The 17,050-nt window shown below is 30.5% G+C and overlaps 1 long non-coding RNA gene and 1 pseudogene across 2 annotated transcripts; one reads left to right on the forward strand and one right to left on the reverse strand.

Moving 5' to 3' along the window:
* The first annotated feature begins 491 nt into the window (after window positions 1-491).
* The window catches only part of LOC107818700 (sesquiterpene synthase 15b-like), a 48,253-nt pseudogene continuing 31,694 nt past the window's right edge, over window positions 492-17,050 (forward strand).
* On the reverse strand, window positions 4,909-8,210 carry LOC142164790 (uncharacterized). 2 transcript variants are annotated; one of them, XR_012695817.1, is made up of 5 exons: window positions 8,040-8,210; window positions 7,709-7,879; window positions 6,234-6,425; window positions 6,075-6,133; window positions 4,909-5,211 (listed from the first exon to the last, which is right to left on the reverse strand). It is a non-coding gene; the product is annotated as an uncharacterized LOC142164790 (long non-coding RNA). The 2 variants fall into 2 exon arrangements; XR_012695816.1 differs by lacking the exon at window positions 6,234-6,425.

Consider the following 17,050-nt stretch of genomic DNA (forward strand, 5'->3'; position numbering starts at 1 on the left):
TTTACATTCACAAAAGTTTAACTTTTTTTAAAAAAGTAAATGCAGCTCAAACACATGAAGATTCTTTTTGGAGAAAAAAAATATCTATAGATAAACAAATTAATATATTCCCTTCATTTCAATTTGTTTGTCTTAATTTGTTTTGATATAAAGTTTAATAAAAAGAGGAAGAATTTTTAAAATTTAGCGCTTTAAATATACCATAGTATTTATGTGACTATAAAAGTTTCTCATTAAAAAAATATCGGAATGTGTCAATTTTTTGTAAATAAATTAATAATAAAAATAATGTCAATATTTTTGAAAGAGGAATACATACTTAATACTTTTATGAGAGAGGGATCAAGCGGCTGGACGCTAAATTGTCACCACAACCATTTAAAAGCTTTATAAATAGACCCATGTCTCTGTGTACTAGTAACTTGAACAGAATTTCTTTGAGTAATTCACTTCTCTTAGTTAGCAAACACTAAAGCAAAACACGACGAAAAATGGATAGGAATGCTGGAGAAGTTAAACGGCGGTGTGACAATCATCATCCTACTGTTTGGGGAGACCATTTTCTTGCCTATGCTCATCTCTCGGTAAACTAGATAGGTATATGCCCGTGCAGAGCCCGGGCCCAACATGAAAGTCAAAGTACCAAATTCTAAGTTTGCCTCAAACCGTAAAACTAAAGAACAAAAATTCAAGTAAATGGTTTTCAAGTGATATGGATAAAGATGAACTGATGGATGATATTAGAGACAACAATAATTTAGGATAAAATGTGCATTTATTTCTTAACTAGTAAACTTGTTCGCACTTTCGCGCGGTAGTATAAGACAATATTAATAAATTTGAAAAGGATTTATTTTTATAAATTTAATTGAGATAGAAGATGTAAAAATAAGTTCTTAATATGCATAAAAATATTAATTCCTTAAACTTTATTAAGTCACAAACATAAAATATTTTTAAAGCCATGTAAGGATATGATTCTATAAGAACCACACATATCCGTGCATACGTAAATCTGATACAAGCTGATACATATTTAATCAAAGTTAATGAGCTTTCCGGTTTCTTAAAAATTGAAAAGAAATTTCAACAAATTTGAACTATTATTGCTTTTAGACATAATAAATCTCTTTGTCTAACATTTGTTTGACTTGTGCATCCCACAATTATATTTGCATATAGATTTTTCGAAAGTTCCTCTTGTGATCTACTTGTAAGCATGAAACTTAGGTTGTTGTTATCTTCTTTACCTTTTTTTCTTTTCGCTTTTCTTTCAATTCTCCTCTCTTTAATAATATTCTATAGCATTATCTCAATGAAAAAGTCATCATTTATGGAATATATGGATGGAGAGGCGGTTTTGGTCTAACATTACTATCATCACTATAAAGAACTGATACATAAAGGTATTATTATATATAGTAGAGTGTTATTTTTTTTTAAATTTTTTATCTTTGGTTTATTTTAGTTCCTCTAGAGTACCAAAATTTATAGTTTTTCACCTTCTTATTCTTGGAATCAAACGATCATGTTCATATAATATCCTATAATTTCTGCTTTGTTATTCCATGAAATACCCTTTATTTTCTGCAAAAGCTTAAAAATGCGCTTGTTACTCTAAATAACTTCTAGCAACATGCACCCGATCAGTCCCTTCAAATTGAGAGGGGAATTCTTTTAGAAGGAGATATATAATCCAATTCTTTCTCTCTCCTTCTTCCCTAGTGAAACAACCCCCATTTTTTGTCCAAAACGTTTGCAAAATCCTCAAAATTTTACTTTTTTCCTCTAGTATCTAATCAATACTCCTGAAATGTTTGTATAAAAATTTATATGTATGAAGATAACATGTATTTCGTGATAAATCACACAATATTGATAATTTTTACAAGTAATCACTTGAAAATATTCTCATTAATTACATATCAGGCGTTGTCATGTGTTACTCATTCACGTTCAAAATATCAACAAAATTGTGTGTTACACTATTAAAAATTATTGGAAAAAAGGGGATAAATTTTTAATAAAGCTAGGAACAGTGGAGGCATATGACAAAAATAAAGAATCCAAAGTACTCCATCCACGATATTGAAAATAAACTACTGCTACATCCTAAGAAATTAAAGAATGATAGACGACAACTATTTGATACAAGATTCAATAAACAAAATAAGGCAAAAAGAATCTCCTTTGGTTTGGGATCTGGATACCAAGAAAGAGAAAAGTTATACTATATGATAACATTAATGCAAAATTCAAAGAAGTTTAAAAGTTCATCCCGGTAATTTTACTTGTTGGTTAATGACAAAAGGGATATACATAAAAGCAGAAACACACTTTTTCTTTCCATTAGAGAAAAAGAAGCTGAGAAGTCGTTGTAGGACAAGAGGGAGAAGAGCAGTTAATTAACAACTAAACATACATCTGATTTACTAACTAAATTACTCTGATCAAACATCTTTGTCCAGAACATACAAGTTCTCATTCTCTTTCTCAAAGCTTTCTTATTTAATTTGTTCTGCTCCATTGGGTATCTTCACCGGTTAAAAAAGAATAGTTTCAAGGACAGAGAAATGTTAAACAAAAGGAAAATACAATTGCACGCAGAAGAGGAACCCAAAAGAAGGGAATCTATGGAATTCAGGAAGGCTACATTTACAAAGAAGAAGAGCAGACTATGAAACGTTTTTAGACGTGGTAACGTGTAACGTAAATTTTCTAATATGATTTAAAATAGTTGAAGAAATAACAGTTCTTCACTATAATGCACAATAACTAATAAGTAATTACTTCTTGTAAAGACTTTAATATGGGAAGTGGAAAAGAAATGATTAGATATACTTTTTGACATTTTATAATTAGGAAAAGGCAAAAAAAGGAGAAAAACGATAAATAGGATCCTTGGTCAAATAGAGGTGCCAAATCACCTTGTCTATTTCCACAATTATATTTATATTTGCCCGCGCTTTGCACAGTTATGAAAAATAAAAATAAAAATCATAAAAGAGTAATGTTATAATATCTATAAGCAAATAATGTTTACTAATCAACCATTTTTGCATGATTTTATCTTCTTTCCTCTCTTTTCATGATTCTCTTAAAACACTATATATAAAAAATTACAGTAAAATTCTTTCATGATTTTGTTTAGATATTATATATATATAAAAAAATTAACGGGACAAATTGTGAATATCCTTGGTTTTGAAACGATTCATTTAAAATTATTTAGATAAATACATGTTACTTGAATTGGGAAAACACAATTTTTTAAAGAAAGAACTAATGAAAAAAGAGAAAAAAATGATAAGACAAAAATCTAGGAATATGAATCTATGATATCTATTGCATTCTTTTCTTTCTCTAAGGCTTCTTTTCCGTATTTTGTTTTTTAATTTTTTACGAAGTATTAATTGTTCATACATATGTTTCATAAAGTTGACCGGTTTTCAATTATCTCAAATAAAAATTAATCAAAGAAGTAAAAGAGAAAGATAGAAAAAAGAGATAATTAAAAAAAAAGAAATTGAAGAAAAAAAAGAATCAACTAAATGTATTTCTCTTACTTGAGTACTTATTTATCCTTCCCTTCTTCCTTTTTAAAACTTTAAAACATGGAGTTCCTTTTCCTTTCTTTCTTCTTTTTCTTCAAAATCACTCATAATCAAATATTGTGCCAAACATGCATGTAGTGAACTTCTTCTTCAATGACAAAGGCAAACATTTCAAGTAGCCCTTGACAAAAAGATAACCTAAACATTGTAGGCAGAATAAAGCTATTGCGAGAATAAGTCACTCTATTGGCTTGGTAAAGTTCCTTTCTACTCCACCTCTCACGATATCATATTTACTAATTATCGTGTTTGCGTCGTCTATTGATGTTTGATGACAATGTCGCATATATTTTCAATATTTGCCATAGAGTAGGATATCAAAAAGTTAAGTAACCAAAAATCGTCAAATAAAAGACATTTATTTGTCAAAAAATATGAAATTAATAAAATGATACAATTTGTCGATGTATTATTACCTCTGACGTTATTACAGCCATAAACTGCTCATTGGGAAGTACCGATGAGAATGGAGAAGGAAAACATGTGAAATATAGAATGGCTCATAAGAGAGTCTTACATTTTGATTTATAAAGAAAACGGACTCAGAATAGATGTAGAAGATATAGTAAACCCATACCAGTTTCGCTGCCTTGTTAGTAGTTCTTTTTTCTGTTAAGCAAGTGCCTTCTCTTCTTTAGCTATTGCCTTATCTTCTCTCAATTCTTCAGATGTAGATTCTTCTCAAGAAGTGTAGTAAGTTCTTTTGACTTTTACATGCAATCAACTCAACATAATAATGTACAAACTATCGGATTAATTCTTTTTTGTGAAAGTTAAAACTTAAGCTTGGAATATGGAAAGGCTATTCTGCAAGCCAAGAGGCACTTGTGCAACTTTAATGACCCATTATTTCAATTCAATGGTTGCAACTTTAATGACCCATTTTAGTATCAATTCAATCGTTGTAACCATTAGCTTAATTGTTGCAACGTTTTAAATTCTCCAAGTTGGAACATAGAAAATAAGACATTTAAACTTAATAAAAAATTAGAGGAAAAGCCCAAAAAAAGGAGAAAAAAGATAAGTGAGTTCCTTGGCCAAAGAGAGGTGCCACCTCACTTTTTTATTACTCTCTTTTATGTATATATATAGATATAGATCTGACAAAATGAGAAACAAAAGGATAGAGAAGAGCACACCAACAAGAATTCACACAGACAAAACCAAAGTTCTACGATCTTCAAGATGACTATGTGCTAGAAAGATCCAGTTGTTTTAGCGATACATATAATAATAATAATAATAATAATAATAATAATAATAATAATAATAATAATAATAATAATAATAATAATAATAATAATAATAATTTCTAAGTTAAGATAAATATATCACATCATCTTGTGCCGTAGAAATACAAAAGATCGTTCTATTTGTGCAGAGACAAAAATGTGAAAAGCTATAGCATTCACTTTCCGTAAAAGGAACAAGTGTTTGCAACCAAAATCGTTTAACTAATGAAAAACGTCACATTGTGTCTCTTATGTCACCCTAAACTTCATCTGATTAAATTTTCTTCACTCAAGCATCTCAAAGTTTTTTCTTAAAAACAACTCAGTTGAGCCACCAATCTTTGAAGTGAAGTATCAAGCACAACCTACAAATAAACCAAGAATAGCACACTCAGTAGATGGAAAGCAATTTATCCTACAATATAGTTATCATGGCTAACCTTTAAAAGGAATCGAGAGGACCCAAATGACAAAGAAACAAAAGGAATGAGATATATACTGGTCATAATTATGAAAATAGGTGCAGATAAAACTTATGAATATGTATATAGCACCGGATGAGACAATAGAAGATTGATCTTCACACATGTCAACATGTACCATTTATCAAAATTCACTTAGAAACAGAATCAAGCACTCAGAAGAACCATGTTTTTCCAAGAAAATGAAAATTTTAAAATTCCTCTTTTCCTGTGGCCTTACAAATAAAACTTTTAAATTCTCATAAGAGCTTAGTTTCTCATTTGAAGTATAGCTTACATCTTAACTCCAAAGTTATCAACAAACAAAAGTATTGTCACACACATTTTTATAAGTTAGTCAAAAGTTCTTCTTAATGTTTAACTCTCCTTGAGCCCTCGCTTGGCTCGATCAGAAGTTTCTAAATTCTATTAACTTATTTTTGATTATGGCTTTTGTTCTTGCTCAGAAGGCCCTAAGCAATCTTTACCCCAAAACACAAATGTAGGCGTTCAACTCTTTCTTGAAGAGTCATACCTAATTTCCATCACAGACTATATAAATAAGTCCGATTGTTACCTATCATGATATTGTAGGAAGACAACTTACATTTATTACTTTTAGAAAAAGCTCCACCAACGTGTTATTTTAACTTTATCCATATCAATTGATCCACAAAAGTTAGTGCATCTATGTGCATCAGCAATTGAAATACAGAAAGTGATGATATTAATCACAGAATAAAAACCTTGAAATTCTATTGACTGACCTGGGATTTTTAGTTCATATAGACCAGGCACGCATTTCCATCACTGCACACCTAAAAATCTAGAATGGATCAGAAAGAAAAATCAGCAAGTAGAGAATTGAATGATTTTTAATAACAATAGTTACTAAAAATAGTTCTTGCATTTAAATGAATATTAACCTTTTCTTGTTAGTTGCAGAAATTCACCCCAAAGGGAGAATCGTGTTCATAGGGAAAGCACAAGAAGTGTGACTTCTATCATGCTTTTTCCACATGAACTTACAGATGCATTCCTTATAATTGCCACCACTGTAACTGTCAACCGTCCACTTTGCCAAATTCTATGACCTCTGCAATATTTTCCTTAAAATTCTTTGGAAAATGTTTCAGTTGAATTAAAAAGAATCATAGGAAGATATTCTGGTTGATATCTTTTGGAGAAAGATCTCAGTTGATGAGTCTTACGTTTGACATATTATTTGACTCTAAGATCTATTTCAAATGGATTAAGAACATATTTTATTCTTCCCACGTATCATTCTCCTCTTTAACTATTCTAATTACTCTATAATTTTACTGGTAAGTTATTCCTTTTTTTGTAATTCAGATAGCGAATTAGAATTATACGACGTGCCAAAGAAAATAAAGGAAAAGTAAAATATGTCAATACTTGTGCTTTCAATTACATCTTAAATGAATTAAACAAATTCTACTATAAGATGGTTGCTCAAAGTTAACAGGTTGATCTATTCATATATATTTGCTTGAAGTCAGAAAATACTTTTCTAGTTAGTTAGTAGTGAATTTTTAAGCATATGCAATCTAAATGCGGACATACATAATAGAATCCTTCTTCAAAGGCATTCCTGATGTTGCTCCTGCTGCGATTGGTCAGCCATATCTAGTTTTCATGATGTTTTATTGATTAATTTTCGATGCTTTTTAAGCTTTTATTGTTCAGCTAGTCACAATGAAGTTTTTAGCAAAACAATCATGCCGTGGGAGTTTTTAGTCTCATAACCTCCTACACATTCTTCCTGCTGCCTTAGCTGACAAGAGCTAATGTATGTTAGCACATTAAAGATGCAAGCTGAAAAGACCCCCCCCCCCCCTCCTTTATTTTTTCCGGTAAACTATAAAGTGATTCCAAAACTAATTACCAAGTTATCACCTTTATGATGTTAAATTCCCATACTCCACATCGATTATATTGACAACGAAAGCACATTATAAAATGTTTTAATAGTTGAAATAACAAATAAAGGAAGTAAAGTAAAAAGTTGTCATTTCGGATCAACGAATCAATTTCAACCCTCATTCAAGAGGAGGTTTTGAAGATAAAATAAAAGAGAAATAATGGAAAAGAAAAAACTCGGTCAGGGAAAGAACGAGACTATAAGAGCATAGATGAGGAACCAATGCGCAAAGCAGTCGGGCAATGTAGACAAATCTAGAAAAGGGGGTTATACATCAAAATTTCAATCAGCGATTATCAAAAATTTCACCAGTTATATACCTCAAAAGAAATCAAAATTTCAAAGGGGTTACACCTCAAAATTAGCAGAGAATCAATCTTTAACTAATTATTATAATAAATAAAGAAAATAAATGAAAATACAGAAACAATTTAAAAATAGCAATTTAAGGGGTTATACCTCAATATTCCAATTCAGAAGTTTGAAAGCTCCAAGAGTGCTCTATCCGGCAAGAATCATGTGAGCGTTTTCTTCGATCGGCACAGATATTACAGTAGCACACAACTTTATCCCAAATTGTGAAACACAGTTGCATTCGAAATCTGATTTCATCTCAATTCATTAAACCACCTATATCAAGAGTACAATCTGTCACCAATTCCACCACCTTGAGTCGAATTTCGATCTTCTATTTTATATTTATTTAACAAGAGAAGTAGTCCAAATGCTTGAACAATTCCCTTTGTAGTAGTCTAAAGAACTGAAAAGAAATAAAGTTATTGGCACATACCTCGTTTACTCATCTCTGTCTTCAACTATGGGTTTAACCACTGGGATACCGCATTGGTATAACAAAAATAAGAAAAAGATAGAAGCTCAAATGATAGACCACTGGACAAAGTAAAAAAGTGAAAGAAGGCTAGTTGGAGAACTGAGCTAATAGAGAAATAAAAAATTCTAGATGAAGAATATCAGGAAGGACGCGTGTTTTATGACTTATATATGAGCAATAAAAATTCAAGTTAAATCTGCTGAAATTACATATATACCCTTGGTCGACCACCTTCCCTCTTCTATATAATAGAAATTTGTATTTAATTGAATACTATTCCCTTTGTACTGTTTTAATTTATATGTCTTATATTTCTTTTTAGTTCAAAAAAATATCTTTTTCTTTATATTTAGTAACTCTTCAACTTCGACTTTCCACATGCCATATATGAGATTACAAAATTTAAAAATTTTCCTTACTTTTTTAAATCTTTTTCAAACTAAGACATATAAATTAAAATAGATGGAGTATCTCCTTCTGCTCTGCATCTTCTTCATCGTGTTTGTAAATAATTTAGAGCGGAATGAAATTAAAATTTTATTTATTATTACTCCTATAGGGAGCCAATGAATGGGAAGAGAAGGAACATGAAGACCTAAAAGAAAAAGTGAGAAAAATGCTAGAGATGTCTCCTTCAAAATCTTTGCAAAATCTGAATCTGATAAACGCAATCCAATGTCTTGGAGTAGCGTACCATTTTGAACATGAGATTGAGGAGTCACTGGCCTGTATCTATAGCTGTTATGACCAATTGAATGCTGGAGCTGATGAAACTGACCTCCATCCACTACAAGAAAATAGAGATATGACGATATTTATTAAATGTCATTTTAATATGCTTAAATATCGCAAATTCGTTTAGCGATATTTATTTTATATTTGTATTAAGTGTCGTTAATTTTCCGACATTTAGGTAAATGTCGGTATGAATTTTACGACATGTAGTTTATGACATTTACATAAATGTCAATAAGAAACTTACGACATTTAATTTATGATATTTAGGTAAATGTGAGTAAATTTTTTACGATATTTAGTTTAAGACATCTATGAAACGTCACTTAAAATTACCGACATTTTTCTTTAATGGCAGTAAGTAAATTTACATAAATGTCAAAAACCGAGTAGTGACATTTTTTACAACTGTTTAAAATGTCATATTAAAAAATTCCTATATAATATCGGTACCAAAATTTTAAAATATTAATAATAATCCTCTATTTAGTTTCATTACAGTACTTTACATTCAATTTGTACATTCATAAATGTCAACGGTTATAACTAACCTGAAATGTATGTAAAACAAATGTCTTTTAATACTATAACTAAAGAACAAAGTATCAATATAAAAAGTACTCTGTACAAGATAGATGATACCAAATCAAATGATTTGTTCTCAAAGTAAAGCTCAAATTCAACTAAATCATAAAAGATGGTTATTTCCACATGTAACTATGTTAAGATCACTCCTAATTCGAATGAATTCCCTCAACTTCTAGACTAATTCCTGTAACAAAGCTTGTTCAAACCACCTCTCCATAAGTCAAGATTTTTATTGCCAGTAATTGACCTCACTTCCTTAAAAAATGTTGCACGAGAAATCATACAAAAAAAAAAGAATTATAATTAATAAAGGGAATTCTTTCCTCCTCGACTATAACAAATTAGGATACCAAAAACAACAACAGATTGGGATTCTAAAAAAACAAACATATTGAATAATGGGTATAATAGCAACAACTGAAGAGAGAACAAAAATAGAGAAAAAAAAGCCATAAAAAAGGAAACAATATCTTGTAATATTATAAACTTACCTAGTTTTTCTTTATGCCTAATTCACTAATTCTAGTCTTTTTGATTGTTTAACCTGAAAAGAAACATTAAAATGGCTACTTTGATAGTGTACAAAATTCAAAACTTAGCAATTATAGAATATTAGATACAAAAAATAAGATAAACCCACATAATATTTTTCATTTTATGAAAAATACTTTATTAAGTATAAGAAGATAACAGAACATGACAACATTTACCCATAGGATCAAACAACTTTGATATAAATTCTTTTACCTAGTTCAACTAAAAGCAAAAATTTCAAATGCCAAAGTTTCCTGCTCTTCGAATCTAAGTATAAAAATATATCGTTTAAACAAGTGTACAAACTCACCTTATTTGTCTGAACAACTGAAATATAGGTGATAGTGATTGTTGGCGATCTTCAATTGAGTTATCAGAAATCTATCACAAAAGAGGAAGATTATTATAACTAAAAGAAAACTAAATTATAATATCATCTTATATATAATAATTTCTTATGACTAAGCACAATTTTGTTTACCTGCTCATTACCTGATGATTTTTAATTTGAGCCAATGTCTCCCCAGCTTTACTTTATTGTCTATTTTTGCCTCCATATCCTCTGTTGCTTCAGGCAACTTTTTTTCCATCACTTTTATTTCTTTTTTTGCTTCAGACAACTTTTTCTCTATCGCTTCCATTTCTTTTTTAGCTTCCGACAACTTCTTCCTCCATCTCAATTCTTATAGCTGGTAGCTTTTTGAACTTCTACCTTAACAGTTTTATCAAAATACGTTTGCTCAGCCTGAAATTATTTATATATAAGGCCGTAAATAAAACTTAGAGTTGCTCTTTATTTCTGGAGTTATAACAATCCTATGAGTGTCTGGTCCCATAACTTATCCATACACATCATTGAGAGCAATTCCAGGAACATTTAACTCAGATACACCTTAGCAAGTTCATTCACTTCTTCTTGTTTTGTAAGAAAGAGTAAAGCAATAAAAAGTTATAAATTTTTACAATGGAAAGGAAATACCTTTATATACATAAAGAATAAGAATTTACCATAACTTCACCATCTATCTCATTTACTGGTTGTTTATTCTTTCTCATATGTGTTTTTTTCAACACCTCAATACGACTTGATTTTACACCATCATTTTTTCATTTGTTTAAATAGTAAAAAGGTGTATCAAAGAATTTAAGAAAACAAGTACGGACATATAAATTGCAGAAAGCAGATAGTGAATATGGCATACCTTATTTATAATTTGAGAATGATTTTTTCTTCCTGATATGTGTGGCATACACATTCTTTCGGCTTTGTTTGTTCCTCTTGCTCTTTTCCTAGAAAGTTAGACACAATTTTATATATTAGAGACAATTTCCTGCCAAACACCAAATCAAAAATCAAAATTTTTAGAGGTAAAAAAAAAGAAAAGTGAGAATAATGATAGAGATTCAAACACTAAGAAGCACAGTAAAAAAACTCCAACTCAATGATCTATTTTTAATAACAATATTTACTAAAATAGTGACAAATATAGGAAGAATAACTAAGATATGTCGTTTTCTTCATCATATATTTCATTACTTTTTACAGCTTGTTTGGATGGTTGTTACCAGTTGTATCGTATCGTATTGTTACTTTATATACGATGTTTGTTTTGATTGTTACTTAAATTTTATTGTATCGTATCGTTAAATCCGTCGTTACGTAACGATGAAATGTGTCACTTTATGTAACGACCGATTTGGTTGGTCGCGTCGTTTCCTTGTGTTTTTCTCTCAATCTCACCCTTTATTATTATTAAATAATTTTATTTTATCATTTACTCTACCTTTTATATACCATCTCATAATTTTCTTTATAATATTGCAAGTTTATTCATCATATTACTGGTGCATAATACCATGAAACGACGACAAAACGACACAATCCATGCAAACATTGTATTAATCAAACGATACAATACAATACAATATAATACAATACAATACAATACAATACAATACAATACATTATGAAACGATATGTAACAACCATCCAAACAAGCTGTTAAAGTTAATGGGCCAATTTCTATTCCCGACACACCTTCTCTAATTCATTCAATATCTTCTTCACTTTCCAATATAGTATTATCCGGATGTGGATCTGGATTCAATTTTTTTCTGAAATGAATCTTGCAAACTAGTTCATTCTATTGCCAAAAATATAATATTTTATCATGAATAAGCAAAATCAAACTATAGAACACGAGAACTAACATCTTGAGTAAATAGAACTTCCATAAAACTAGTATCAAACTGATATTTGATTGAACTTAATTTAAGATTATTTTAGATTGAACTACTAAATGAGATCATGCTAATCTAATACTTTTCAAATAGCACCATTCTTTCTATACAGTAAGTTCAAATACTAGAAACATAATCTACAAGCAAACTAAAGAGCATAAATAACTAGGAAAGAAGAAATCTAGTAAGCGCTTCCAGAACACAACAATCCTGTATTTGAAATACGACAAAAGACAAAATAAATTAAAGACCTACCCAAAAAGAAGAAAAACAAATTTTCTTTCATCCATCGATTAGTCAACTATGTCTCAGAACCTAGCAAGTTAAAGTTGCCTATAAAAATCTATATTTCTTGTGTTCTACTCAATAAAATCCAAACAACTACGGGGAAAAAAAAGAAAAGAAAAATTAACTAAACTAGGTACCGGCAAAAACTTGAATACCACATGCACAAATTCTTTTAAAAAACAACAACATATGAACAACCTAAAAAATAAAGAAAACTATTATCTAAACTGGGTACCTGCAAATATTCAAATTTGCACTGTTTTGTGAAGATTAGCAGTGTTGAAAGCAATTAGATGAAAAGAGATAAAACCCTTCAAAAGCCTCAATGCCAAAACCTTCTCCTTCTCAAAGTAACTGCAATAGCACAACAGAAGTAAAAAATTAGGTCTTTTGAAGAATTATAACTAATAAAGGAAACTGTACTTTTTAGAATTTGGAGGAGGGAAGCCAAAATCTTACCGCCAAAATCTTTTAATTTGACTGGATTTGATAAGGGAATGAACCGATTTGAAAAATCCCAACATCTTAGGGTCTTGAGATGCTTCTGACAAAGGAGCCCTAGGATTATGACGGGGCCTTTAGTTGGCAATTGTGGTCCATTATAAATGTAGGTGCATCGGTCCTAGATATAGTCTAAATTTGTATTTTCATATTTAAATTCAATATCTAGCAATAATACGGAACATTGAAATTTTAGTCAAATTTTTTTAAGTCAGCACCATTTTTTTAAAAAAGGATTAACGTTTTATTTAATACGGGATCTTTAATTTTTTTTAATAAATTATAAAAATAACATAATAAAATAATATATAAAGTATATTAAATTTTTTATAAAATTAAAAAGATTAAAAAAACTCATAGAAAAATAAAATATCTAGAATTGTTTTATAATTATATATAACACAATGGTTTTAAATTTATTATGAGATACAAATCAACTATAATGTCTGAACTTTCAAATAATTAAAATATTAAATATTTTTAAAAAATATTAACAAACTACATATTTAGTTACCTCTCAAAAATTAAATAATCAATAAACTTTATAAATACTGTAATTTAAAATAATACTCCTTCATAAATAAGTATAATTCGCCTTATATATATATATATATATATATATAATATGTATGTGTGTGTGTGTGTGTTTGTTCTTATTTGTGTATGTATAGGTATTCTTATTTGTGTATGTATAGGTTTTAAGAGTTGAGTAATGGTATGATAAATGGGGTGGGGTTTGGGCTAGTGTAATTTAATTAAAATTGTGCCAAAATTGATCCAAAATTTGAGCCCAAAGAGCCCAAACCCGGTCCAAAAGGGGGCTGCCAAGAAGAGCTTAAAACGACGTAGTTTTGTCTTGAAACTACGTCGTTTTGGTTAAGTGACAAGATTCAATCTCATCCACCCATCTTGATTTAATCCAACAGTCCTAGTTTGAACTTCATCCTAGGTATTTAAAGCCTAAAATCCCCAAAAATTTCCCCCATTTCCCCCTTATTTCCTCTCTCTTCTTTCCCTCTCCTTCTTCTCTCTTTTCTCTCTTTTCACTCTCTCTACGCCACCCCAGCTACGCCCACCGCCGCCTGTCGGAAATCGCCGCCACCGGCGGACCACCTCCAAACACCTCCAAATTCACACCACGTAATCTCCACAACTTCCTTTTTCCATATCTCCAAACCAAATCGTAAAAAAATCCCTCAAACTCCTTGAATCTTAGATCTAAGAAAACTTTTCCGTCACTTTTTTGCCCAAATTCTTGAAGCTCCAACCACTACCACCCCAAAATACCTACATCAATGGATAGAGCTCCTCAAGACCTAGCTATTGATGTCAATTCTGCCCCAAAAATCCGGCGACCAAAATCCGGCCTAATTCCAGCGACCTCCCGGAACACCCTCTTTGGCATACCACCATTTTTTCGGCCTTTTGATGTGTAAAATGGTAAAATACTATTCTTTTTCATGGCTGATTTTTTTATTTTTATTTTTAATTATCAGATTTTATTTTTGTCTATTATTAATTATTTTAGCATTAGTTTTTGAAGTTTGAAATGTTAAATTTTCAGTTTTTGCACTTGTTGAAGTAGTAAAATAGTTTTGTATTGATAAAAGTGAGGTAATGAAAAATACTTAAGAGTATATGGTACTTGTTTGGTTGTTTGTTTACTGCTTCAAGACTCTTTGAGTACAACACTTAAAAGTCAAATTGTTTGGTAAGAAAATGTAGACCTTTGGACATTATTTGAATAAAGTCTATTTTTGAATAGTGGAGAGCAGATTTTGTTTGAAATACTTGACAAGATTTGAACTAGAAAGTCTTGTTTTTGAATTTAAGAGCAGATTTTGTAGAAAAATCTGTCAAAAAGATTGATTTTTAATTTTTTTGAAATAGCTCGTTGTTTTGATATATAGAGGGGACTCCATCACACACTTCTAGGGGGCATTTTTTATAATTGCTTTGTCACTAAAACAAAAAAAAATTCAGCAGTTGAACACATGAAAAGTAAGCTGAAATGGTGAGCTTTGAGAGTGAATCTTAGAGTGCAAACTTTTAAAAAAGTATAAGTCCTCTTTAGAGTTCTCTTCTGGGTTCCCTCTTTAAGATCTGAACTACTGTTTATTCTTTTGCTACCGGGTAATCCTTTAAGACTCGTAATGTACGTATTTTCAGCAATGGGAACAACTTGAACATGCTGCACCATTTAAATGTGTTTGATGTTATGAATAGTTTGACAACAAAAGAACTTGTATGTTATTGTTATGTATAAAACATGTGATAATGTGAATATAGTCCTTCATAATACTTGAATATTGAGTTGTAAGTTTTTGAATGTGATATGTAAGTCGTTTATGGATTTTTTAAGCATGTTTTCAAGCTATTATATCCGAGTAACAATGCTAAGTATGTCATGAATGACTTTAGGTGTATAACACATAGCATGAGTTCGTTTTAGTTGCTGAAATTTCACTGCCAACATATGCTTCTAGGAATGCTGTGATAATATCTTTGTGAATCTGGCCATTTTGCCGGATTTGCAAAAATGGCTATTTTTGTAAAGTGGGCGTTTATACAATTGTGACTATGTAGTTAATGGTCATGAACTCAAACTAAGTAAAGAGCTAAGATTGCATCAACTTTGGGCCTTATTGAATCAAAGATAAAAGTTGGCCCATTTACCTTTAAACAACAAAATTACCCCTTTTCTTCTATATAGCATTAGGACAATTGAAATTCATTTCTTGGCCTGTTTGAATAATAAATTCCAGCAGGCAAAAGCTCCATACAAGCTGGCCCATTTTTTTCTAACAAGAAGTTGACTCGTTTCTTTTAAAATAGATAAAGTTGGTCCAACATTTATTTGCATAATTTTTCCCAACTATAAAGCTCGAAAAAATAATAATAATAATATCAGATTTTTCTACTATTTTAATTAACTAGTTTTTCTTTAATTAATTTAAACGTTAGTCAAATAGTAGGTGCGCTTTAACTTCACGGACTCACTTGTGTAGCGTGACGCTTAACTTTTAATAAGTTAATTCATCAATTTCATGTCATATTCAATAGTTTTAATTAATTTATAAATCTTTTGTCATAATCACGGATTCGCTTGCATAGCGTGGTAGTGACATTTAATAAATTTTCTGAAAAAAGAGGGTTAATGTTTCCTCCAACACAATTGCAGCAATTTTTCAAAAGTAAATAACGTGCTAACAATCATCTGTCATGACTGCGGATTCACTTGCGTAGCGCCGTTATGACTAAATAATAAATTTCGTCGATCACGCATTTGCTTGCGTAGTGTGGTTATGACATCTTATTATTCAAAAATATTCTTTAATTTTTTCTAATAATCAAGAGATAAAAGAGGATAGGTAAAACATGAAAATAATATAAATCACAGTTTGTCCAAAATTAATTCAAGTCAAGTTTAAGTCAATAAAGCGACCGTGCTAGAACCACGGGACTCGGGGAATGCCTTATACCTTCTCCCCGGTCAACAGAATTCCTTACCCGAACTTTGTTTTCGCGGACCGATTAAAATAGAGTCAAACCTTCCTTTGACTAGGGATCCAAATAAATGGTGACTTGGAACACTGAAAAAATCAATTCTAAGTGGCGACTCTGAACAATATAATAATCCCTACTCAAATTTTGTCACTTTAATTGGAAAAACTCTTTGGCCCATACACATATTATTATTATTTTGAGGGGTAGAAAAGGGGTGTGACAGCTCTGGCGACTCTGCTGGGGACTTACATAAGAATTCGAGCTTGTACATGTTGACTTTTTATTTGGCTTTATTAATTTTGTAAATATTGTGATTATTTGTGCCTAATGTGCTACCTGTTCGCTTTTTATCATTTTGATATTGTTGAACTGTACATATAAACTGTTTTCTCACGCACCCCCTCTAAGTCTTTTTGAAATTAAAAATTGGGCATTTGCTTGACATAGCCCGCTTTCTTTGAGATAGCCGAAGTATTCGTCACCCGGTGAAGGATTTTAGTCACACCTGTTTTAGGTGGGGAGCACCACCAGTTAAGCCGAAAAGCAATGCTACCGGTACACTGACCCTCCTCGGC

This window comes from Nicotiana tabacum, chromosome 10 (assembly GCF_000715075.1).
Source record: "Nicotiana tabacum cultivar K326 chromosome 10, ASM71507v2, whole genome shotgun sequence".
Lineage (NCBI taxonomy): Eukaryota > Viridiplantae > Streptophyta > Magnoliopsida > Solanales > Solanaceae > Nicotiana > Nicotiana tabacum.